This window comes from Penaeus monodon, chromosome 15 (genome assembly GCF_015228065.2).
Source record: "Penaeus monodon isolate SGIC_2016 chromosome 15, NSTDA_Pmon_1, whole genome shotgun sequence".
Lineage (NCBI taxonomy): Eukaryota > Metazoa > Arthropoda > Malacostraca > Decapoda > Penaeidae > Penaeus > Penaeus monodon.
Window position 1 is genome coordinate 32,900,613 of NC_051400.1, and position 354 is coordinate 32,900,966.

Consider the following 354-nt stretch of genomic DNA (forward strand, 5'->3'; position numbering starts at 1 on the left):
AGTACCATTAACCTACCGGGCACGACGAAGAGAAAGTCGATGGCAGTAGAAAGTAGAATGAACTATCGTGACCTGCTCGAAGTGGGGTCTCTCATGATAATGTTACCTGGTACCCTCGACTTTTGATTCCATTTGCCACAAAACGACCATGCCATCCCATCGGGTATTCGTTTTAGACGTCCAAGTGACTTACAACGGATAGAGTGAACAAAGGTTATTTTCTGAAAAAGCATCGCAGGTGTTCACTCTTACTAGGGATTGAGAACTTGACGATTTCAGTCTCGTTTCTTTTTCATTCTCATGGTCTACAGATAGATGTAGAGATTGGTGGAGAGAGGGAGAGGGATAGGGAGA